Consider the following 25397-nt stretch of genomic DNA (forward strand, 5'->3'; position numbering starts at 1 on the left):
GAGAGTTGTTGCTCTTCTTTTCTTCGATCTCCTGTTGAGTTTGTAGGTGTTCAGAATGGTTTGATCCCTATCCAGCTGAATTCCTGAGAGGAGACGAAATCCAGGTCTCCTACTCCTCCGCCATCTTGCTCCGCCCCCTGTGTGTACTTTTTTAAATTTTGAAATATTTTAAATCCTAGGAATGAATTTAGCAAAAATGAGCAAGAACTATATAGATAAAACGTACAATCTATGAGTAGGACACAAAAGATTTAAATAAATGAAAGTGTGTACTTTTTCCTTTGGATAGGAAAACTCAGTATTGTAAAAATGTCAGTTTGCTCTAAATTAAACCATGAATTCATTGAGATTCCACTCAAATTACCAAAACAACATTTAAAAAGAGGTTTTACAAAATGACCCTAAAATTCATCTATAAAAATAAACAGAGGGGAGCCTGGGTTGTCTCACTTGGTTGAGCATCTGACTCTTGGTTTCAGCTCAGGTCATGATCTCAGGGTCGTGAGATCGAGCCCCACGTCAGGCTCCACACTCTGCACAGAGCCTGCTTCGGATTCTCTCTCTCCTTTTTCCTCAGTGCCCCCCCATTCTCTCTCTCTAAAATAAATAAATAAATCTTTTAAAAAAAAGAAAAATAAACAGATAAAAATAGTATTGGAGGGACTAATCCTAATAGATATTGATATCTATTTTAATGATTCATTAAAAAAACAATATAGCATTGTCACAGAACTGCACAGAAAGTCAATGAACAGGGGCACCTGGGTGGCTCAGATGGTTGAGCGTCTGTTCTGCTCAGGTCGTGATCTCCAGGTCCTGGGATTGAGCCCCGCATCAGGCTCCCAGCTTGGCAGGGAGTCCTGATTTCTGCTTCTCCCTCTCTTTCTGCCTCTCCCCCTGCTTGTGCTCTCTCTGTCTCTCTCTCTTAAATGAATAAATAAAATCTTAAAAAAAAAAAAAGAAAGTCAATGAACAGACTAGAGAATCAAGAAACAGGGTGAAATACATAAAGAGATTTAGTATATGATAAAGATGATATTTAAGTAAGTATAAAAAGGGATAATTCAATAAATGGTCTTGGGATAATTAGCTAGTCATAGGGGAAAATGAGAAAAAATAAATTCAAAATGGGACAAGGATTTACTTTTTTTTTTTATTCTTATGTTAATCCCCATACATTACATCATTAGTTTTAGATGAAGTGTTCCATGATTCATTGTTTGTGCATAACACCCAGTGCTCCGTGGAGAATGTGCCCTCCTCAATACCCACCACCAGGCTAACCCATCCTCCCACCCCCCTCCCCTCTAGAACCCTCAGTTTGTTTTTCAGGACAAGGATTTAAATGTAAAAAACAAAACCATAAAAGTTAGAGAAAGCAGATTACTGTTAAAAATAACCTTGGAATTAGAATGAACTGTTTAATCATGATATAAAACTCAGAAACCATAGAGGAAAATAATTGATAAGTCTGACTACATGAAAACTTCTGTGTGGCAAAGACCTAAACACAAGAGATAAGCTGAAGAAATATGGAAAATAAATTACAAAGGACTGGGTTTCTTAATATGCAAAGAGCACTTATGAATAAATAAGAAAAAAAATCCAAACCAAAGTAGTTAAAGAACATGCACAAAATGTAACAGAACAAGAAATATTCATGGCTTATGAAAAGTTACTCACTCTCTTTGAATATAGGTTACTCAGAATTAATGTCAGATTTTTTCATGGAGAAAGGACTTCAAAATATGATGCAATTTAATCTTGGGGTAATTTATCAAAATTAATGTATTTAATGAGTTGGCTGATGCCTATTACAGAATGTAGCCATTCTTCTGTGGAACCATGATGATTGGCCTGTGAACCTTCTTGGGCCATAAAATGAAGGGGTTGAGTCACATAAACCTGTGAAGGACCTTCAAATTCTGAAGTAGTTAGTTTGAGCCTCCTGTTTACTTGTTTCTTCCATCTGCATCATTTCCTCAGTCTTTTTGGTGGCCTTCTGTAAGAAAATGGTGCCATGCCACCATCCTTGCTGACAGAGCTTTGTGACAATTGATTAAAGGAACACTGATATAGCACTGATTATGTGCCGGGTATTGTTTTCAGCACCTTATAATATCAAATTTCTTAACATGTAGAATTGCTATAAAGCATTCACCCCATCTAATAGAATGAGGGGCATAAGACCTGGGACGGGGGAGTTACCATTGGAGCACCTATATACACTGACTTTCAGGATGGAACTGAACCTTCCCGATGAAACCCTACGGGGGACAGAGCATCACTCTGCCTGTAGCCTGCTGCTTTGAATTCCCCTCCCGCTCGGGTAGGGCTTCAGGAACTCCTTCTTGGGTTACCTGCCCTCCTCTTCCTCTGCCATCCATGGGGGAGGATCATGGAGAATTAAATACCTCTGAAATTAGAATGAGTCAGCTGCCACATTGCCAGGTTACTTCACGAACAACAAAACAAGGACCCTTGTTGGGCAGTGTAGCCCGTTGAAAACTCTGGAGCCCACAAGAATGCTGTTTCCTGACCTCCCTCCCCCATGGAGAGCCTGCGAGTGTTGTAGCCTGCTCAGGCCTCTGCCCGGGTCCAAGACACGTGACAGGCTGCTGTGTGGACCACACTGAAGTATGAGCTGATTAACACCAGACCTGGGTTAGAAGAAGACTCCCTTCTGTGTGTTTCCACCCTAAGCCTGACCCGTATTGCTCTCTCTCCCCATCACTCAGCCTCTTGGTCCTGATCCTAACTCTGGTCTCTTCTGATGTCCCTTGAATTTAGTGTTTTCCTGGTAAGTGGACGGTAGCCTCCCCCCGATCTCCAGCTTTCCCACTTTCTCTGCCCTTCATGTCTCCCATTGGCTCTGCATCCTAACCTCTAACCTGACCACTGGGCCTGCCTGTGGTTGCTTTCCGGTGGGGGTAGGATGTCAGTTAAGAAAGAAACCCTCGGGATGCTGATATATAAAGTAGGCAGAACATCATCAGCTCCTGAAAGAGGCTAAAGGAGCAGTGATGGGAGGGGTGCCAAGGGAGAAGGACTCCCAGTCTACACTTGCTGACTGGTTGGCAGTAACTTTTTTTTTTTTTTTTTAAGATTTTATTTATTTGAGACAGAGAACGAGTAGGGGTTAGGGGCAGAGGGAGAGGGAGAAGCAGACTTCTTGCTGAGTAGGGAGCCCGACTCGGGGCTCGATTCTAGGACCCTGGGATCATGACCTGAGCCAAAGGCAGAGACTTAACCGACTGAGTCACCTAGGCGCCCCTGACAGTAACTCTTCTGGGTGATTTCTGGGAGTCCTGAATTCTGTACATAGGTTGGTCTAGAAAGTCGAAAAACAGTCTTTCCCATCAAAATTGACTAGCTTTGTTTATACTCTGGCTTGGGCAAATTAGTTTCAATCTATCTGTTCCAATGCCTAGCACAATGCCCAGCATATGGCAGACACTTGATAAATATTTGTTGAAAAAAATGTACGAAAGTCATTAGATGCCATAGTCTCATGTAACCATAATTACAGAAGACCAGCGATGGCAGCCTTCCAGCCGTGTGGGGTATGCAGTGGCCTCTCTTGAAATGCAGCTGGAGGCGTTCCCAGTGGTTTCTATTTTACCTTCAAGAGGCTCCAAGGAAGGAAATTCTCACCTTTTTAAGGCTCTTCTTTCGATTGTAGTTGTGCCTGTTTGTTCCAACAACAATTTGTCGATGCCAACTGGGTGTCCTGCCTTTCAGTTCAATTCTGACAGTAACTACCTGGAGTTAGCACAGATCCCACAAATTACGGACTCAGTCCCACAAGACTGCCCCTCCACTTTAGATGCCAGATGCAAGTCTTGGATATCCCCAAGTTAACCTCACTTCTGCCCAGGACTACCAGTTTGGGGGTTCCTATGTCCCCTCCACTTTGGGTTCAATAATTCACTAGAACAGAGTTCTGTGAACTCACGAAAGCACTAGACTTATGATTACAGTTTTCCTCTAAAGAATACAACTCAGGACCAGGCAAAGGGAAGAGATGCATAGAGCAAGGTATAGTACCTCGACATGTTCATCAACTCAAACCCTCCAAGCCCTGTGTTCAAGAGTTTTCACTGAGGTTTCTTTACTTAGTCATGATTGATAAAATCTCCAGTTCTCCCATCCCCAGGGTTGGAGAGTGGGGCTGAAAGTTTCAACCCTCTAATCACAGGGTTGGATCCCCTGGCAACCAGCCCCCATCTGAAGCTCGATAGGGGCTCTTACCTATAAGAAACTCAGGTATGGCATAATGGAGCTCTTTACAAATAACAAAGGGCTCACCTGTCACTCAGGAAACTTGGTGGTTTCAGGACCTCTGTGCCAAGAAGCAAGGAGAAAGAGCATACAATACATATTTCTTTTTATACCACAATAGAGGAAACCTATTTTGACAGACCCAAGTGTGGTTGGTCCTTCTGATTTCAGTTCGTTGTTAGAGGGACTTTCACTGGCCCTCCAGACTGAGTGAGAACCTGTTCTTTAGGAGGATAGGATATGTCCTTCCCTTGCCTCCGCCCCTGATTCTGGTATATTACAGTATGAGGATCTTTTGAACCCCACATATTTTCTGTCTATGAAGATCGAAAGAACGGCCTGTGGAATGTGGGTGCCAGTTGGGTGGTTATGTTGTCAAGGCCTGATGGGAGCAAAGTGGGCAGAGCCAGAGGATCTTAGGTTAGACCCTGCCTCCACCCCTGACTCACTATGTCATTTTGGGAAAATCATTGATTTCATGAGACCATTTCTAAACACGGAAGAAGTGTGAGGACATACTTTTCTTATCTGTCCATTCCAGGGTCCAGCATGTAGACTGTGAGATGGTTAGCCCACTCAGGCTTACTGTTATGCTCAGGATGGATATTTTGGGTTCTGTGGCAAGTGACTTTGTTCTTGCCTAATCTTGGCAAAACCTATTCTACTCCTCTTTGTCTCACAAAGGAGCTGATGGGAGGCGGGCTAGGGGGGAAGCATGTGACTGTAATCTGCTCTCACCTGAGGGGTCTCCAAGGCTTCCTTGATGGCCAGAATACTCCCTGCCCCCAGGTGGAGATTAGCAAGGCACAGCCTGTCTTACCTGAAGCACATTTGGGTAGAGATGAGCCCCACGCTTCTATCTGTGCTTTGATAAAGACTACCAGGAAGAAACGAAAAATAGGGTAATATGCCAAACTGAACGTAGGAAAGCCCTTTTCTGGGATGTTTCAAATGTAAAATTCATTTCCACCAAAAAAACTCAAGTTTCTTTTTTTCCCCTTCAATCTTTGTGAGAGGCCTGGGGCTTGTCTGTTGGAAACAGTAGAGAGGGCAGGTTAAGGAGCGTAGTTTTTCCCAGTGGGTCTTTGGTAAGAAAGATTACGGTGGTACAGATTCCAGCTGACAACTCGGGAGGCTTCTTTTCTCCAGTTTGGAATCCTGGGGCCACTGCCTTTACTACAGTAGCCTCTCCTTGAGCCTTTTTCCAGCTAGCACCTGAAAAGTCCTCCTCTCATTTGATTTGGGGTCCATAATGAATTTAAATGCCAAGGGCGAAATTCCCCAGTAACTTTATAAACCAGTTACAGCCTTTTAGGAGGCATTTGGAGGGGTGGAGGAAAGGGAAGGAGGTGGGAGAGGGATACAGTCTCTTCACCCTGCTCCCAGTTTTGATTTTCTGTCTGCCTTTCTCCTTTTCCTGTAGCCATCTGTCTAGTTCAGCATTAGAGCTTCCAAATTCTTCTCCTCACTCCCCACTCCAGTCTATTTGGTGTACTGTTTTCCCTTAGAATGTGGGGCTGACCCTGTTGGCCTCCTGTTCTTCAGTGGCTGCTGGGCATGAGACAGGCATGGGGGGTGTCTTCTGGCCCCTCTGCCAGGATTCCTGCTGGCCACCCCCTCCCCTCTCAGCTCCAGTCATTCTGACCTTCTCTCCATTCTGACACCATATCATTCCCTTGGAAATCCACTCTTACATCCAAGGCAGTGCTGGGTACAGAATCAACTTTGAACAGTATCTGGGGATGAGGATACTCCCCTGCCATGGGGCCTTTCTCAGGAGGTGGCATCACAAATTGCCATGCATGTTCACCCTGCTTCATGGCCACACTCCACTCACCTTCCCAGGTTCCATTGATCAAAGTGCATCACTTCCTGTACTTCTGTATACTTCCTGGACTTCTCTGTACTTCCTGGAACTTCTGTACACTACTTGTACTTCTGTACTTCCTGTACTTCTATATACTTCCTGTACTCTGTACACTTCCTGTGCTTTTGTATACTTCCTGTACTTCTGTACTTTTGGTACTTCTGTACTTCCTCTCATTCTGAAGTGCTTTATTGCACCTTTATTATCCACGTATTGCAGATGTTACAATGTTGTGGGTTAGAGTGACCATGGATGTTTGTCTTTGCTCTCAAGTGGAGGTTCCAGAAGGCAGGGGTTACTGTTTTCTCTAGCACCTACAGGAGAGCCTGGTGTATAATAGCCACTCAATAAATATTTGTTGAATACATGACTAAACTTCTGGGGAACAGGAACTGTGTCTTTTTAATCTTCAGATCCACCACAGCATCTTCACATTAAAAATAGGTCAATAAATGTCTTTCTAGATTATTCATTTAAATAGAATTCATGTCCTAACATCTTTGCAGGAAGAGCCTTTTACGGGTGAAAGTCCAGTTCTGTCCTATTGCATCACAGCCATTGTAGCTGTAACCATGTTCACTTCCAGACGCTCACATCCTGTGACATATTCTCTCTGATGTGTGAAAGACAATATGTAAAAAGTTCTACAAGAGCATGTGTGTGTGCAGAACCGTGCACACGTGTGTACATGCACATACACACAATTTAAAAAAATGGAGTCATTTTTTATGGGAAAATAATTGAAATCAGCTCTAACTCTGAAAGCTGAAATGTATGCGGCCATCTTCCTAATGAGTTTTTCTAATGTTCTGGAATTCTTTCCTTTTGTGGGACCAGCACAGCATTTTACATATGGGGAGTCTTATCTCCATGGATGCCAGAGACCAGGTTTTAAACTTTAAACATTTTCACCCATACTAGTTTTCAATATTTGCTGATTGATTGTGTGGTTATTCTACAGCACTTAGATAAAGGAGCTGTTTCCACATGAGCTTTCTGTTTGGTCTGTTGGGTTATTTATATTGTACAAATGAGCATTCATTTCTGTCTGGGTGTGACCTCTTTTCCAGGGAAGTTCCCTTGAAGGATGCTAAGGAATATGCCGAATCCATAGGTGCTGTCGTGGTTGAAACAAGTGCAAAAAATGCTATTAATATCGAAGAGCTCTTTCAAGGAATCAGTAAGTACCTGAACTGCGTTCTCGGCTTTGCTTACGTTTGTATGCTTCTGAGAGTCAAAGGATAAAATCACAGGATGCTGCCTGGAGCTTTCCCTCTGTGTGACTCTGTCTGATGCCATGGATATAAAACTTACAGTCGGCATTTGTTAGTCCTGACCTATATCGTGCCTCCCGATTCTGAATTTCCACAGTTCTGTGCTTTAACCTGTCGATTCTATGTTTTATGAACCAAAATGAAGTAACTGTGTCACAAAAGAAGTCATTATAATTAAAAAGTTGTGTGTTTGATAGCATTTTGTGTTCGTATGTTGAGGGGGAGAGAAATAAAACAGACAGTGATAAGGCGTAGAAAACTAAAGTCATGTGTTAAACGGAATGACTCTAGGCAAACAAAATAAAGGGACCTTTTAGTGATTTCTTTCACCTGGTGGTCATCAAAAAAATGAGTCTCCATCCCACAAGACCTGAAATTGGGAATTAGGTGGACAGTTGATTTTTCTCATTTCTGATCAGCCAGCTAGTGGAAGGTGGTGGCTCCCTTCTTTGTCTCCTGTTCTGGGTCGTGTTATAATTCCCTTTCTTTATGCTGGTTCCCCATAAGTCACCTTTATCTAAGACCTGTATCCCAGCTGACGGCCAGATTTCCCCTCCACAACTTCTTTGGTAAAGATGTTCTGCACTGGGTCCCCTCAGAGAGCTCCCTGCTGCCAGCTGTCTTGGGAAACTGTCCTGGGTTGCCCCCAGAGCCTAATGGGGGACTTTGTCCAAGTGTCAGCCTTTACTGAGGTGCTGGGACTCAGAGGCCTGGGGTGCCCGCCTTCAGAAAAGTTGAACCCCTGAACAGTTGGCCGTTGTTCTCAAAGGTCTTATCTGGTTCCAGACAATTCCAGAAGGGCATTCCTGAGGGGAAACCGATGGTTTGATCTCTCTTCTGCCTGAAGTCATTGTTGGCGGTGCTCTCAAAGTGAGAGGGTCTGTCACTTCCCAGAACAGATTTGATTTCCTTTTAACCGGTTTTGGTTCATTACTTTAGGCTCTGAGAACACATAGCAGGGATTATTTTGTTTGTTTCTCTTGGCTTGACGGGGACTTTCACTTGGAGATGGGGATCTCTGGTCTGGGTTACTTACACGATACAGAAATGCACACAAACACACACAGCCCCAGTCTAACTTGTTCCCTGGAGTCCACATCACCTTCCCTTCCATCCTCCTTCCAAGGCTTCGTGTTCCCGCTGTTATTTTATGCTCTCAACAGATTAGTGTTATCCAAGCGTGTTGACCTTAGTGGTTGGACTGTAGAGTGCTAGGCTGTAATTTTATGTTGGAAACCCTGGATCCCCAGATTCCTGCTCCTTCCTGAAAACGGGCCGTGGCTGCAATGCTCTGCTGTGAAGCCACCGCTCAGCTGCCCTGTTTCTGTGGAACGCTGGGTGACATCTTAGAGCATTTGGCTTGAACTTGTTCCATTAACCTCATTTTCCCTCACATCAAACTCATTCTTTTCCGGTGGCGTTCGGCTTTTCTGGCAAGTTAGGCAAGTTGTACGACGATTCAACATTTTGTTTTGATTAAAGGTTTTAATTAGTGAAGGTAGATAGTTCCTGATGACCATGACATTGACCCCTTTCCTTTGTGCAGCTCCTTATATGTTCTGGAGCCCTTTCCCCAGCATTAGCCCCCGGCAGGCAGGTGGTGCAGACGGCAGTGGCCAGTGAAGGAAGCACAGTTCTCTGCACACCTGAGATTCAGCTGGAGGTTTCTGCCCAAGCTGGGAGACTTTCTGAGGTTTACACAAATCATTACTAAAATAAAGAACAAAATAAGAACTGCAAAGAAGAAAATAAGCCCAAGCGACAAGTATTAATACCTTACCTGGAAAGATACTTCTTTGTATGGTGCAGTCAGTAGACATCTCTTCACCCATATGAGGTCTTTATGGCTCAAGGTGATGGGGACTATGAGTAAGGAATTCCTAAGATCTTGGTGGTCTGCTTCATTTAAGAAAAAGCACGTGTTTGAGGTGCCTGGGTGGCTCAGTCAGTTAAGGGTCTGCCTTTGGCTCTGGTAATGATCCCGGAGTCCCAGGATGGAGCCCCACCTCCAGCTCCCTGATGAGTGGGGAGTTGGCTTCTCTCTCTACTCCTCCCCCCACTCATGCTTGCTCTCTCTCTCTCAAATAAATAAATAAAATCTTTAAAAACATGAAAAATCACGTGTTTTGCTTAAAGCACTGGATAATTATGACTTCAAATTATGGCTTCAAATAATTAATTTCTAAATAAGCCATAGAATAGTTGTGCCACCTCATCTTCTATGTCAAATAAACAATTGTTTATTTCTGTTTCATTATACTTTGGTTAAAATTGCCTTAGTGGGCGCCTGTGTGGCTCAGTTGGTTAAGCGACTGCCTTCGGCTCAGGTCATGATCCTGGAGTCCCTGGATCGAGTCCCGCATCGGGCTCCCTGCTTGGCAGGGAGCCTGCTTCTGCCTCTGACCCTCCCCCCTCTCATGTGCTCTCTCTCTCTCAAATAAATAAATAAATAAATAAATAAATAAATAAATAAATCTTAAAAAAAAAAATTGCCTTAGTAAAGAAGCGTGTAGGTACACGGCCCGCAGCAAGACCTCTAGCCATGTGTATACTGTAAGTGCTGGTGCCTCTTTACTCCTTCAGGTGAATTTCTTCAGAATGGGGTGTTGTAGCCTAATTGCAGGTTAATTTAAAATGCAGCACCAAGTACACCTAAATACACTGCAGCAGACATTTCGTTTATTTCCCTTTTCCCCGTTCCTACTTGTATTACATGCGCTCCTCCCTGAGCTCAAGATAGAACGGTATTGCTGACTTTTATGCTCCCCAAAGCAATGTTCCAGAGGCAAAAGTGCCTGGGAGAAAAGATGTAATAAAAAAAAGTGGTGAGAGGGCGCCTGGGTGGCTCAGATGGTTAAGCGTCTGCCTTCGGCTCAGGTCATGATCCCAGGGTCCTGGGATCAAGTCCCACATCGGGCTCCCGGCTCAGCGGGGAGCCTGCTTCTCCCTTTGACCCTCTCCCCTCTCATGCTGTTTCTCTCTCTCTCGCTCTCTAAAAAATAAATAAAATCTTTAAAAAAAAAAAAGTGGTGAGAATAAAAGCCCTTTGAAAAGGTGTGCTTAAACAAAATTAATTCATACTGACTTGGAGGAAGAGACAGATGTTTCTCTTCTATATTCCCAGAGTGTTCATAAACCAGAGAGAGACAACCGTGTTTCCTAGACATAATGTATGTGCTAACTGGAAATTGTTTAGCGAACTATTATCTGTTTGCGGGGGCTGAAGCTACCTTGTAAAGGAGTTGGGTGCTGCCCTGTTTTTGGGAGGGGGAGCTGTGCACAGTCTGTCCTCACATGGTGTCCTCTGATTGGCATTCCTCCACGTGCCCTTTTCTCAATCCCATTTTTGGAGCTCCTTTACCCTGCTGCCTATGGCTTGTTCTCCTCCATGCATTTCTCCCCAGGGTTGTTCATTTTCCTTTCTTGAGCTCTTATACCTTTAATTGGAACACTGACTTTTTCCTCTTTGAGTTAAAAGATAAGAACTATTCTTGGCCAAGAAAATTGTGGTACATTTGAGTGTTTCAACTTTGTGCTATGAAAACCCAAAGATATTCTGTTGCTGTTTACTCATGATAGAGTTACATATCAAAACCAAACTCTTGATGGTCTTCCTTATGAAACTCCTCTCTTGACCTGACTCTGTGATCTTGAAAGGCGGGGTCCAGAGCTCTGGTGTCTTCTCCTCAGCAGGCTTTGTCTTTACCTCCTCCTTCGCACATATACTGTCTTTGACCCTGAATGTGATGCTCCTCCTTCCTCCCTGTCAACCTTAATTCCTCGAAGGTCCAGTTCCTACCTTTTTCCTTATGAAGTCTTCATCTGCCCCAACTCTCATGGGTGGTTCACGAGGTTACTTATGGCTTCCCCATCATTCTGGTAATTGAACACATTTAAATGATTAAATTAAATGAACACATTAAATGAATACTCTACATGGTTCTCCAGGTGCTTTAGGTATATACCTACAGCAAGTTCTCTGTGAGCAGATCTTAACTCTGTCATATTCTCCATAAAGCTAAGACGAGTAAATAGGATAGGGCTAAATTCAGATTTTTTAATTTGGATCTTTGTCCTCACCACCTCACGATGTGCCAGGAACTACTATTTCGGTGTGGTCGCTAGATAAAGCAAAATGCAGTCGCTCTTCTGTGGGGACTTAAGGTTGGATGACACCCCTACATCGGACAGGCCTGGTATCTCTTCATTCGTGTGTTCAGCAAACCTATCCTGTACCCTTCTGTGGGTTAGGTGCCTTGCTCAACACAGGGACACCAAGATGGGCAAAACAAACTGGCTGTCAAGGCCGGAGAGAGCCTGTTGGCACAGAGTCGAATGAATGTATAATTACACATTGTAATAAATGCTTTGAAGCAAAAGAACAAGGACCATGGGGATAGGGACAGGTGGGGACTTCAGATCGGGTGGGGGAGATCTCCCCAGGGAAATGATTTTAGGCTGGACCTGGAAAATGGACAGAGGCCAATTGGGCAAAGAGCTGGGGAGGAACTGTCAGGCCCAGTGAGCCCCCGGGAGCTGAGTTCCTGAGGTGGGAGGTGGTGTGCTGCATTTAGGAGAAATTAATCTGCTGGTTTGCCGTGGGGAGCTCAGGCGCTGGGAGGGGAGACTAAGCCAGGTCCTTGCTGGCCCTGTCCTGGGAAGGAGGGGGTGGTATTCTGAATGCAGCCGGAAGCCCCCGAAAGTGTTTTAAGCAGGGGTGTGGCATATCCAGTTTACAGGGAAAGAGCCCCCCCCCCCCCTTGGGGAATGTGCAGGGAGAGAAAGGTTGGAAATATCTCCCCAGGCAGGGTGCTGTTGCAGTTGTTCAGGAGAGGGGAGACTGGGACGGGGTGGAGGAACGTGGACGTGAATTTCAGAACTCTTTTGAAAGTGGAACCAGTTACACGGGGAACAGGCTGGGCATTGGGACCTAGGGAGAGAATGGTATGATCCAATCCGCACTCCCTGCGTCCCCTTTCCTGGCACAGGACGTCTCTCTTGGGGCTGCATCTGATGGGAGCCTACCAGACTGCATTCTGGAGTGTGAGAAACACAGGTTTTGGTTTGTGCATTTTAATTATGCAACTTAAATACCGTTTTGGTTTCTTTAAAAACTCTCCCTAAGGGCCAAAAGATGTAGAGCTGTAGGCTCACCAGAAAAATGTCTGTTTTGGGGTGGGACCTCGGCCAGACAGCTGTGCTTTTGTTCCAGTTAATTTGAATGCTGACTATGGAGAAGAGAACACAAGGCTTTCTTCTGAAAATCACATCTGGAGACACTGTAGACATTAAACTAAGTTTTTTGCTTGTTGGTAGTTTGAGAACAAGGTGAGAAATATTTTTTCAAGTGAGTATAATTAGAGGTACAAGCTTTTTGGTTTGGAAAAATTATACTAGGGTGTTCCTACGACAGGCAGAAAGTTAAGACTTGTGGGCAGGGATCAGGTCTTGTTTTATAATCATTCTTCGCACAGTGTTAGCTTTGTTAAGTGCCCTGGATTTTTAAAATTCTCTAGTAGTTACTTTTTGTTTGGAGCAGGTTTAAAAACAAAATGAAGCGTTTGCAAATTTTATAGTAGTGTAGCTAGCTGTCAAATGAAAGTAGGTTTGGCCATTAAGGGACAGGAAAGGACAAAGAAGAAGCCTGTCTACTTTCTTATACCAAAAAAAGTTAATTTAGGGACTGCAGTAATAGGGCATGTCTGTGAAATAATGTGATTTTCAGAATATGGACAAGTGGGATATGAAAAGCCCTAAACATGTGTACCTTTTATCCCAATGATTCCAAAGCAGAAATTGATCAGGCGTGCAAAATGTAGCAGGAATGTTTAACACACAGCACATTCTCATTCTGTCCCCTTGTTGCAGTTGCTTAAACGTTTATTAACTCATTCGATGCACCATTTTTGCTGTGAAATAGGCACTGTTATCATCCCTATTTTACATATGAGGAAACTGAGGCACTGAGAGGTTTGTAACTTGCTCTAGGTCACAGAGCTAGTAAGTGAGTGGCTGGCAGGGAGTGCTGGGACTTCTAGTCTGTCTCATTGCTCATTGCCTGTGGCAGCTTATGGTAACATTATTCATAATGGTAAAAAACAGGAAATGACTTAATGGTCCAAAAGTTGGGAAATGGGTTTTTAAAAAGCCATGCTGTCACCAGTATAAACTATTGATTAAGAATGATGATGTACATCTGTATTTCCTGACACGGAAAGATAAATTGTTGACTATGAAACAGAAGTTACAGACCGGTTTGTATAATATCTTGATTTCATAAAATATGCACCATATAATATATAATGGTAAATAATATATTCTTCTGGGCGAAGGTTGGAAAGATACATACACTTAAAATGTTAACAGTGGTTGTTTCATTGTGGTGAGGTTCCAGGGAACTAAAAAACAAAAACAGGCTTTATTTTAGAAAATTTTAAAAATGTACACCAGTAAACCAAATAACCTAGTGAACCAGCATGCACTTATAACCGAGCTATTTCATCTCTATGCCCCACTCCCCTTTAACCCCCACCTGCATTATTTCGAAGGGAATTCCAGACATCATTTCATCTGTAAACATTTTCAGAATGTAATCTTTTCTTTGTAACAGCAATTTCATTATTACATAAGTAATCCTAATGCTGTTATCATAGTAATATCACCAAATATTCAGTGTTCAAATTTCCAAATGTCTCATATTTGCCCGAATTGGTTTCTCTGTTTGCATTTTACAGTTTGTTTGAATCAAGATGCACAGAAATTCCACATGTAGTGATTAGTGGATATGTCTCTTAAGTCTCTCTTGAGCAAGAGATGCCCTCTCCATCTTTCTCCCTTTGTTCTCTCATGTAACTTCCTTATTCAAGAAATGAGATCAGTTGCCCTCCGTAGTCTAACACAGTATGGACTTTGCTGGGTGGGTTTCTGGGTTGCTCAGTAGTATTCCATTGCATGAGGAAAAATGTGTTAATCCATTCACCTAACATCTGGGGTGTTTTCAGCTTTTGGCAATTATAAGTTTGCTATGAACATTCCCATATGAGTCTTCGTATGGATAAATACCTCGGTGTGGAATGGCTGGCTTATCTGCTAGGTAATGTTTAACCTGTTAAGGGACTGCAAACAGTTTTCTGAAGTGTTTTTAGCATTTTACATTGCTATCACAAATGTGGGAGAGCTCCAATAGCTTCACATCCTCATCAACACTCGGTTTTGTCAGTTGATAAAATTTCAGTCATTCTGATGGGAGTTTAGTGGTATCTCCTGGTAGTTTTAATGTCCATCTTCCCAGTGACTAATAATGTTTGCTTTTTTATGTGCTTATTTGCAATGCTTGTGTCTCTTTGGTGAAATGTTATTTCAAATTTTGCCTGTTTTGTGTTGAGTTTGTTTTCTTATTGTCAAGTTTTAAAGATTATTTTTATATATTCTGGAGACATGTGTTTTTATCAGATATTTTTCAGATACTTTCTCTCAGGCTGTGGCTTGCCTTTCCATTTTCTTGACAATGTCTTTGAAAGAGCAGAAGTTCTTAATTTCGATGAAGTCTGGTTTGTTAGATTTTCCCCTTGTGGCTAGTGTTTTTTGTGTCTTACAATTTTTAAATGTTAAAATAGAAAAATTAAAGGGACATATCCATTCAGTGGAATATTATACAGCAGTAGAAATAAATGACCTACCAGGCCATGAAAAGACATGGTAAAACCTTAAATGCATATTGCTAAGTGAAAGAAGCCAATCAGAAAAGGCTATGTTGTACTGTATGATCCCAACTATGTGACATTCTGGAAAAGGTAAACTTACAAGGACAGTGGAAAGATCAGTGGTCGCCAGAGGCTCATCAGGGGAAGGAGGGGGGGTGAATAGGGGAGCACAGAGGATTTTTAGGGCAGTGAAGTTATTCTGTATGGTGTTGTAATGGAGGGTGCCTAACATTATACATTTATCAAACCCCAGAGGATATACAGCACCAAGAATGAGCCCTGATGTAAACTATGGACTTTTGTTCATAATAATTAATGATGGCTCATCAATCGTAATAAATATGCCACACTTGTGCTAGTCGTTAAAACAGGGAAAGTTGGGGATGAGGGTATTAGGAGCTCTCTATACTTTATGCTCAACTTTTTCTGTAAACCTAAAACAGCTCCGTAAAGAAAGAAAGAAAGAAAGAAAGTCTACTCATTTAAAAAGAAAAATAAAAGGAAAAGATGCCCTTGAATGGTAAGGAAGTCTAATGATTTTAGAGTAACTTAAGCCCTTCCATATTGAAGCCCTCTGGCATTTGGGACTAACAGCCTCCCCCTTTTTCCACCTCTGTGGACATCACCATGCCTTCAGCAACCTAGACATTGATCTTTGCTTTTCTTTTTCCATCTCTCTGTGAAGTGTCTTCCCATAGTCCTTCCCATCTTTTTTTTCTGCTTCTCTTCATGGCACCCAGATCAAGGCTTTCCTTATCCCTGACTGGACTTCCTGCAAGTCTCTTGGTGCCATTCACTCTGTGTCTCCTAAGCCATTCTGGTCCCACATAGCATGTTAGCTCATTTGTCAGGTCTAGACTGTAATGTTCGAGGTCATCTAGTAATTCCAATATTATCTTCTTTACAGCAGCAAAAGGACAGTTCAGAGAATGACTCAAGTGGCTTGCCCGGCCCCCTGCCCCCTGCCCCCACTCTCATTCTGTATTCCAAGGGCAGTGTTCCATGATTGTGAGCCACTGCAGTGTTCCACAGAGACACCCCCCCCCCAAATGGAGAGGCTTAAAGGCCATTATCAGGGGTAAATACTGCCAAGTCCTATTGGTCAATTTACTAATTGGAATGATTCAGAAAATCAGGATCAAGAAATGGAAGTTAGACAGCAGTTACCAGCACTTCTAACGCCCAACGGAAGGTAGCCGAGCTGAGTAAATCCTGACCTGCCGTGAAAGGGGAGAAGCCTATGAACAGCAGAAATCTCAGGGAGGCCCCCAGGCTCACACAGGGAATGGCCTGTCCTCCACACAAGGAAAAAGAACAGCTGCAGCCAAGCATGCTGCTTTATTTTTGTTGTGTGTGAAAGCATGACAGCCCCCGGTCCAGAGCCATGATCAAATTTATAGGCTTGGAGTTTGTTTTTTCACATATTGCATTCCTGAGGAATCATTTGTAAAACCTGCTTTTTCTCTAGGCTGTCAACTTTCAGGAAAACTGAATTTCAAAAAAAAAGTCCTTTAACTTTTCCAAAGCAGAATCCTCTACAATCCAAACCTTATTAAAATAAACACCCTGGCTTAGGATTTCTACTCCAGGATGACTTGTTATGGAGATTGTGTACTCAAAGGATGTTTTGTAAGAATAGAAACCTGCAGAGGGTGATGCTTAGAGCCTTTCAGATGTGTGTGTGTGTGTGTGTGTGTGTGTATTTGTCCTATTCTGTGCCCCTGTAATTAATACAGATTCAATTGTGTGATCGCCTTGGTACAAAATGCCTTGGCCATTTTCCAGAACCATTCTTTTGTCTAAGTACATTTAACCTTTCAGTAAGTTCCAAATAACTCTGATCACAAGATCGGGGCTCATGTGTTTTCACAGCGCTGTTGGCTTCCTTCTGGTTTTAAGGTGCTCGCCTCATTGTTATGACCAGCCTTCCTCAACCTCTACCTTAAAGTGGAAGCGTTTCCTTTCTTCTCACTTTGAAGTGGGGATCCCAGGTTGTGTTTTGTAGGAGAGTAGGATGGGTCCCCACCCTTGTACCTGAACCCTTCTCCCCAAGCAAACTCCACTTGAGACACCCCCAGGACCCGTTCATGGTTGTTCGTTCCTTCCATACTGGTGAGAGCCACAGATTGATAAGGCAGAGCGGCTGTCCAGTTAATTTCTCATGGTCTTTTTATTGGTAAGGAAAGGCCATCTTGGAGATGTTAAATAGCTTGTCCAAGTTCACTTAACTGCAACACTGACTCTCAGATCTCAGAACCCTTTTACTAGAGGAGAAAAACGAAGTCTAAGGAAACTGCTGTAACTCTCTTTTTGAGAAACACATTGTTCTAATAAGTGAGATTTTGAATATTCCGAAGACAAACAGGACTGACCTGGTGCCTCTAAGAAGCCAGGTTTGACAACTGGTTCAAAAACGCAGCTAACAGTTTAAAACAAAGAAGAAAGGAGTCTTCTCGAGGCATGACCTCTGGGTCTACTGGATCTTGCACCCTAAACATTGCCTTGCTTATTGTCCACGGAGGAGAGAAGTGGGAGGTGGGAAAGAGGGAGGAGGACAGGCAGCGCAAAGAGGGATGGCGACAGGCTGCCCTCACCTTCCCATTGTGCTTTCCATGTGCTCTTGGTTTCTAGATTTTCACTCAACCCTTGTGACTTCAATGTGTATTGTATGCAGAAGCTTTCTGTGTATTTGGGGTATGTGTCGTAGGAAAAGATCTTACGACATGAAGCATGTAGAATAAGTCACGGATAGGAGGGCTAAACGCGTAATGCTCTTTTGCAAACTTTATTTTTTTTTAAGATTTTATTTATTTGAGAGAGAGAGCACACAAGCAGGTGGAGTGGCAGAGGGAGAGGGAGAGGCAGGCTCTCTGCTGAGCAGGGAGCCCGACGCGGGGCTCGATCCCAGAACCCTGAGATCATGACCTGAGCCGAAGGAAGATGCTTAACCAACTGAGCCACACAGGCACCCCACTCTTTGGCTAACTGTAGAGTTAACAACATAAGAATAGCATGAAGTTGGTGTTAGTGTAGGATGTTGATTTTGATATTGTCAAAACTACTTATCAGGGGACAGTACTTGGCTTTATTAACTAGGGCCACAGCTTGCACCAATCAGAATTATAATTTTGTCCCAGAGCATTTCAGATGCAAAAGCCAAAGCCCCTGTTGCAGCAGCAAACACATTCAGGAGGCATCTGAAGTCTTACAAATTTAAATAATGATATAATGTGACACCGTTGTCCCTCCAAAACACAGCACTTGCTCTGGAGGAGTAAATAACACTTGATTGGCAAGATCGGACCTAAATAAATCAGAGCATTGGTAGTCCTTGGGAGCTTTCCCCTCTGTTCATTGCTTAAGATTGACAAAGTAGAAGAGGCATTTTATTTACTTCCTCTTAATTACGACTAATAAAAAACACAGCAGGTCCAAAGGAGGAAAGTATATATACTTTCGTTCTCATTTGCTTCTGGGTCAGGGCTGAACTGCTTTGAGAACGGCGAGTGACAGCTTTGCTTAGCTTTGTGGGCTTCCAGGCAGCGGCCTGAATAGTGGCTTCAGAATTATTACAACCTTCTCATCTGCTTCATCCTCAAATGAAGAACTCTACAATTAATTTTGGATTTTGGATACCCGCCAATGACCTTAATCTCTATGCCTGAGCTTTGATAAGTGGCCGTGGCACCCAGTGTACACAGTGCACCATACCTTGGTCATTAACTATTTCTGCTCCTGGTGCAGAAGTACCCAGGATGATTTGACTCTGTATAATCTGGAGGTAACCTCCACTTGCACTGAAGGCCTTTGTCTTTGGAGCTAATTTCCCTTCCATTTCTAATGACTGCTTACTTAGTAAACTGATACACTGATGAACTGATTTTAACAACCTTTATTTTAGAGCTAGTGTTGCATGCTTTTTATGGGGGATAGAAATGTAGCAGAGAGAGTGAACCTGGTGCAACGGGAAATACACAGGCTTTGGGACCCATCAGAAAATCAAGATAATCAAAGAACCACCTGCGCCACTTTATTGTGGACGTGACCTGCAGCCTGTGACCTGAGCTCTGTGAGACTTAGTAAAATGATGATAATAGCAGCCATCACACTCACCTCACAGCCTTAAGCGCCCGGGAATGTTTTTGAAAATGGTGAAGTTCTAAACACATATTTGTTATTTCCAGATCCCACTGCCTTTTCCAAAGAAAGCTTTATTGAGATAAAACTCACATACTGTCCATTTCATCAATTTGAAGTGTACAAGTCAATGGTTTTTAGTATATTTACAGAGCTGTTCATCAATAGTTTCAGAATATCTCTAACATCTCAAAAAGAAACTGCATACCCTTTAGCTACCACCTCCCTGTCCTCCACCATTGCCTTCTTAATTTTTACTTTGCCTTTATTTACAGAGACTCTAGGACAATTTTTAAAATTACATTAAGTAAAAATAAGATGACTCGGGTGGCTCAGTCATTGGGCGTCTGCCTTTGGCTCAGGTCATGATCCCAGGGTCCAGGGATTGAGCCCCCACATCGGGCTCCCTGCTTGGTGGGGAGCCTGCTTCTCCCTCTCCCATTCCCCCTGCTTGTGTTCTCTCTGTTGCTATCTCTCTCTGTCAGATAAATATACAAAATCTTGAAAAAAATAAGATGACTCGTGCATGGCAGGATGACGGATGGGGAGCTAAGTGTTAACAAATGGTATTACTAGGAAGATTATAATTCTATTTGAAGAAGCAGAAGACTGAGTCCTCATGGTTACCATGGAAGCCCTGCTGCCATGAGGCAGCTCACTGCAGTGGGACACACCTGGGGGAGGGCTGGGGAGGAAGCAGCGAGCTGATGTTGATGCACAGAAAGTGGATGGGGACTTGCTCCCTTACTCAGGAGCGTGGGGTTCCAAATCCAGGGAAATCCATGGTATCAGGAAGCTGCTTTTACTTTTCCTTAACTTTCCAAACAGGAGTTTGACTTCAGGCATCAGAGCAACAAAGGAAGGAGGGAGGGAGGGAGGAAGAGACATTCCTGGACCCCTCTACTTCCTGTATAACCCAAACGTTAAGTGGAGGTGTTGAGGCAGGGTCACAGTCTGTATATGGTGTTGACTAGAAAAAAAGGAAATCAATACTGGCCTCCTCTTTGTTCCAGGTCGCCAGATCCCACCCTTGGACCCCCATGAAAATGGAAACAATGGAGCAATCAAACTTGGGAAGCAAGCCACGCAAGCCAGCCGGCGGTGCTGCTGACCTGTGGGCCATGGTCCACTGTACTTGAAGAAGCCAGAGCCGACCTCCCATTCTTGGCAGCCTGGCACCCCGCGTAGGGAGATGAGAGATGCTGGCTTGGCATCCTGGAAGACCTGAAGCGATGGGGCAGGAAATGTCCCCGGAAAAGGCTTTTAGAAAACTCCAGAAAAATCTGCCATACTACCACAAAATGGCCTTTGGTGTATGAAATGCGCATGAGAGGAAACAGATGTTAGGTAGTAAGTACAGTTGAGTTTTTTGTTGTTGTTGTTAAAAACCTTAAAATATTCTTCAATTTGTACAGCCGTCTCACTGGCTTATCTGTGTGTGAGATTCTGAGGTGGCCTTCCCCTTTGACTTCCTCGGTTCCTCAGCCCAATTTCAGCAAGTTCCCCGGTGCCACTCCCTCTGTTACCTGGACAGACTTCACTGAAAGTTTCATTTCATTTCATTCCATTTACCTTTCAGTGGAGTGTAATTGGATCATCACTCAAGCTAGAGACTTGAGCCATTATGAAAGTGGAGAAAGATGTATTAGAAACTGTTGTCTACATCTCTGACTTGTACTTGATGCCTGTTTTTCTAAGTTTTAGTCATATATAAACAAACCAAATCTGACTAAGATAGTTCATGCAGTTTGGGGGTTAGGAGGCCTAGTTTGAAAGAGTCATTTGAGTAGTTACTGCATAAACAGTGACAGATGTAGCATATAAATATTTTTCCAGAGACTGCCTGGGATGCATCATCTCCACAGTAATAAATTCCCACTCTCTTACAGAAGATTAATTCACGGAGTAGGGTTTTACTAAGACAGTATGTCATGGTGTCATATCCAGGGGGAAAACTAGCCGGAGGATGTCTGAGTCTAAATCATAGGGCAAATTTCTAATACTATCAATCAGTAGGTTACAGGAAAGCCAGCCAGAGGAAGCACCTTAAGATTTGAGACCCACCCCCCCAAATTACAAAACTGGAGAAAGTGTTTTAGAAGATGCCAAGCTTGGGCAGCTGGGAGGTAGGACTCACCAGAGGTCCAACCCTAGAATGCCCGTTAGTTAGCTGAGAGTAGGCTTTCATAAAACCTTCCTTTCTAGATTCCCTGTCTGCTCAATTGATGAAAGATGTCTGAATCCAATGGAAGGAAAGGGAAAGAAGGCACAGAAGGGAAGAAAAGCTATTTCCACTAGAAATCCAAATCTTATTACCATTCTAACTTCCATAAATACCTGGGATCAAGAAGCAGTTGGTTTCCTATTAAGGCTTATATTGGGAGGAAATTCTTAAAGGGCATTTGGATCCGTGCCTTTGGTGGGGACTAGGAAACTCAAGACTGGCTGGCCCCAGGAATGGTTAATCAGGCAGCGTGGTAATAGGGCCAGCCAGTACCTTTTCGGCCAGCAAACATTAATAGAAAACCTATAACATAAAAGCCAGGAGAGAGATGGTGAGCCGACAAAAGACCTCAAGACTCCAGTAACAGTGTGAGCTGCTTCCTCGGAGGCCTGTCATGGCTGTGCCCACCCTGCTCTTGACAGGTAGAGACGGTGAGATCGCCGTCAACGAAAAGCAAGGGCCCTTGAGAGAGTCACAGCCGAGTTTGCACTCCTTTATGGGGACTGCAATCAAGAAAACAGGTTGAAATCACAGATTTAGGGTTTGTTTTTTTCTAGAAAAACTCAACAATATGCTGTCAATTGGCTATCGCCACTGCTTCACTCAGCTTGCAAGAATAGTTTGACAATCTTAGGATGTGCAGGCCAGAAACACTTATTTTTGGTTCGAGAGTGCCTCTTAGCTCTCCGAGACTGGCACTCAAAAACTGCTAGCAAGTGGCATTTGGAAGTCTTGGCAGAGCCCTTGCCAGGCTTTTTAGGGTTTTCTCCACATTGTCAACTTTACTAGTAGCCAGCATGATTCTGCTTGCAGGCCAAGTGATGATCATGCCTCTTCCGAAAGTTAAAAAATTGGGGCTGCAAATTGAATGACATCTTTCCAGGGGGCATGAAGCCTCGTTGTGGAACCTTTCCTCCTCCAGCTGTCCCTGAGAACCTCGGTCTATCTCTAGACAGCCGCTCAGGTTGCGCAGCTAAGGCGGTCCACGTCCCTGCGGGGTTCCAAGCCCTGGTCGGGGTCTTTTGTGGTTGCATCTTGCATGAAAGAGCTGATGTTAATCACGTGGAGCGAGCAACCCACGAATGAGCCCATGGTCTTATTTCAGAAGCACATTGAGGGTGTGAACCACTCTTTTACCTTTCTGTACTGCCTTAACTCTTCCAGCCAGTCGGATGACAATGTGTATGTAATCACTACTCACAGCAGCTGGGGAAAGAGTACCCAGCACTTGGGCACACATGCATTCATATAAACATGGAGGCTCCTGGGCAGATTGACGCCCTAGCCTCGTCCGCAATGAAGCTTGCTTTCTTCCCTTATTTTGTCTTGCAATGACTTTCTGGCTGTTCTGATCATTGAACTCTAACCGTGTAATATCGTGTAAAAGCCTGGAATTGACTGTTGCTCCAAAATGTCAAGTAGTTTCATGTGATGTAAATCCTTCACATAATTTTCCAAACTTTGCTTTTTTCCCCTCCATTTTCTTTCCTTCCATGGGCATATATATGTGTAAATATGATTTTGTGTTTGTGACACCGATATGTAATCCATTTCACTGGCTGAGTCTGGCTCGTGCCTGTGTGTTGTACAGTGTAGGCCTGGGTTCTCATAGGGGTCATTTCCCTGTGGGAATCTCTAAGGTGGCGCTGGAGTCGTGCACACATTTTAGGTCGGTACATAATTGACTTGCCATTTTATACTTGAAATGGTACATCAGGGTGCTCAAGATGACATTACCTTGCAGACTAGAGAAGGTTGAAGACCTAAAACTAACTTTTAGCCAACGGAAGGGCTGTGCCCCAAGGAGAACTGAATTCATTTGCCAAGGGAGGTTTGGATGACGGAAGTATTTCCTTGACGGTCAAGGACTATGGCGTATGCTGGCTGAAGCCGAGCTCCTCTTACAGGACTCCACTTGCTGCAATGCTCGCAGCCACTCGAATTACAAGCTGGCTTATAAACTAAAGGGCTCTGAGCTGTATTCAGATCCATTCAGCATCGGGTCTACTTTTTCAGCCATCACTGTTGAAAGCAGACCCAGTGATCTAATGTCAGTGCTCTGTCGTGTAAACCATTCCTTTTTCTTGTGTTTCTGTAAAGGGCTTCTGGCTGGGCTGGACCCAGTTCTCACATATAGAAGACGCTGCTGCAGACAATTAGGACCTTTCCACCTTGTATTCTATAGTAAGGCACTGCCCTCAACATCACCCAATTGTATATGTTATTTGGGGTTTAACACACACTGATTCATACTAATAAATATTGTAAGTTTTACCAAGTTTGTCTTTTTCTTATAATGTTCAGTAGGATCATTTTTTTAAAAAAATCACATTTACCTCAGAATAAAGCATGGTGGTTCCCCAGAGATATTTGGGTACCGGTACATACAAAGACATGTGTAGGGGGTGTTCACTGGCACTGTTTGCAATAGCAAAATGTCTTCCCCTAAGGAAATCAGTAATAAAATGTGGCACAACCACATGATGAACACTGTACGGTAATTAAAATGAATGCAAGATCTCTCGTGAACCAACCACGTATCTCAAAACAGAATGTGGCGTGCAGGGCTACATACTGCACACTCCCAAGGGAGCCACTCTCCTAGTGGCCTGTGTGAATGGAACCTCAGGAGTTAATGCAGCGCACAGCCTGAGCAACAGAGCTGTGGCCTGAACAAGTGAATAAAGCAAGTTAAAGAAGTACAAACGCATACAAATTCACACAAAAACAATCATGAATGTTGTTTGTGAACATGTGTGTGTAGAAATAAAGGAGGAATTAGAAAGCAAAACATCAACTTCATGATAGTGCTCACCTCTGGGGAGGCAGCAAGTAGACAGGATCAGGGAGGGGAACAAAGGACATTTAACTGGCAGTAATTTCTATTAATTTTATGATAGAAAAATCTGAAGCCAATATGACAAAATGATAGCATTTGGTAATTTCAAGGTATGTGCTTTATTAGTCAATGCATTTTGCTGTATTAAGTTATTTGAAAGAGAGGCCATGGAAACAAGAAACAATGAAGGATGAAGCTGACTTTGTAAATGTGCTAGAAAGAATCATAAGTGTAATTGCCAACTTAATTCTCAGTAAATTTTACAAGGCTGACTTAGGCCCATCCTTTCATCATCCCAGCTGCCCCCGCCTGCTCACACAGATTTCCTCTCGCATGCCTGTGCATCTTGTACTTTGTGTGCAAAGCACTGTTTGATGTGTCGATGGACACGGAAAAGAGTGCGAAGAGGGAGGAAGGCAGTGCCTCGTGTACTCAGCATTCAAGTCCCTCCCGTGCTGGGAAGCTGCTTGCAATATGTAATCAAACAAGAAACAAAATAAAAACCACCCTCACCAAGAGACCCGGTGTTCCAGTTTTGTGAGAAAATAAGCCTCTCTTTTGCATCTCCTAGGAAGTGGTTACCCCTTTATGGCAATGTGGGGAAATGTTTTAGAACAGCCCAACGGATTGTTGGATTTAGCCCGAAAATGTGCAGCCCAGTCTTCTTCGTCAATAGCATTCTATACAGACGGCCCTGCCTCTCCCCCGTCCGTCAGTCCTGCTTTGTCCCAGCCTGGGGGTTTATTTCATAGGAGCCAGGGTCTGAGGAGTTGTGCACTAAGGCACCTCACATGTTTTTACAAAACAACTGGTTGACTTATGGACTCTGGAGAACAAGGGCAGAAAGTCCAGAGCTTTACTCGGCTTGACGACCGAGGACTGCCTGTGGATGTTCTGAGTAGTCATTAAACATTTCCTGCTCAGCAAATGTTGTCCCAAGAGTGAGGCTTGAGGTTAGAAGAGGAGGGAGATCTCATCCTAATTTCATGAGCATCTGTCTCCAGAAGCGTCTTCTCTGAAGTTTCGAGATTATAGCCCCATGTGGTTCCGCTGGCTTCTTGTACATCCATGA

The 25397-nt window shown here is 43.5% G+C and overlaps 1 long non-coding RNA gene across 1 annotated transcript; it reads left to right on the plus strand.

The window, feature by feature from the left end:
- The first annotated feature begins 7216 nt into the window (after window positions 1-7216).
- On the plus strand, window positions 7217-23760 carry LOC145716896 (uncharacterized). The gene is made up of 2 exons (XR_014139848.1): window positions 7217-7328; window positions 20276-23760. It is a non-coding gene; the product is annotated as an uncharacterized LOC145716896 (long non-coding RNA).
- Window positions 23761-25397: the final 1637 nt, after the last annotated feature.

This window comes from Leptonychotes weddellii, chromosome 13, assembly GCF_054177405.1.
Source record: "Leptonychotes weddellii isolate Sample4059 chromosome 13, ASM5417740v2, whole genome shotgun sequence".
Classification (NCBI taxonomy): Eukaryota; Metazoa; Chordata; class Mammalia; order Carnivora; family Phocidae; genus Leptonychotes; species Leptonychotes weddellii.